Raw genomic sequence first — 798 nt, 5'->3', positions numbered from 1 at the left:
GCCGCCGCCCCCCTCGCACCTCTGCCCGCTGCCGGCAGCCGCGCGTCCCCGCCCGGCCCCGCAACAGGTCGACGCGGATCACCTCTCCGCGGCGCGGGTCGGACCCTCCGGGCGCCTCACGGGGCGGCGCGGCTCATGGCAGCGGGCTGGGCTGGGGAGCGGAGGTGGTGCTGTCGCCACGGGAGGCGGAGGACAGAGAGAGGCGGCTCCGCAGCTGCGGCCGCCCGCTCTGGCCGGGCCGGCGCGGGGACGGGGTATATGGGCTGCGGGGGCGGAGTAAGAGCGGGGGAGGGGCCGCGGGGCGCCTCCCGCCCCCCGCCCAGCTCCGGCCGCGGCGGCGCTGCTCCAGGTGCCCGGCCCGGAGGGGGCGAGCCCGGCTCACAGCCCCTGTGGGACGGAGCTTCCCGCGCGGGGGCCGAGCGCCGCTGCTGCCCCAGAGCCCCTGCGGGCGGGCGGCTTCCCGGAGCGAGGCCTCTCCCCCGCCGCCGGCCGGCGGTGCCTGGTGCAAAGCGGCCCGCGCCGGCCTCGCTCCGGGCCGACATCCGCGGCGCTTCCCGCTCGCACCCGGGCAGCAATGCAGCCCCGCGGACCTCGGCCCGGCTCCAGTCCTTCCCCAGCGATGAGGGGGAAAAGAAGTTAGCAGGGAGACGCTTTATAGAAATGCAGACACACAATAATACGTATAACCACACAGCTCACTACGTTAAGACATAAGAACTGGGGGTGGACTAGACAGATGACCTCCTAAGGTCCCTTCCAGCCCTCCTTTTCTCTGATTATACCTGCCTCAGACCCTAG

General features: G+C 73.2%; 1 protein-coding gene across 1 annotated transcript in view; it reads right to left on the bottom strand.

Annotated features, from left to right (window-relative positions):
- ENC1 (ectodermal-neural cortex 1) overlaps positions 1-192 on the bottom strand; it is a 13,186-nt gene extending 12,994 nt beyond the window's left edge. Inside the window, exon 1 of the mRNA XM_019532251.1 lies at positions 83-192. The gene's annotated coding sequence lies outside the window, so the exon portion shown is untranslated. The remainder of the gene's footprint in view (positions 1-82) is intronic.
- Between the last annotated feature and the right edge of the window lie 606 nt (positions 193-798).

The sequence above is a fragment of the Crocodylus porosus genome, unplaced genomic scaffold (genome assembly GCF_001723895.1).
Source record: "Crocodylus porosus isolate Cpor-Errol unplaced genomic scaffold, CroPor_comp1, whole genome shotgun sequence".
In the NCBI taxonomy this organism is placed as follows: Eukaryota; Metazoa; Chordata; order Crocodylia; family Crocodylidae; genus Crocodylus; species Crocodylus porosus.
This window is presented reverse-complemented; position numbering and strand designations above follow the sequence as displayed.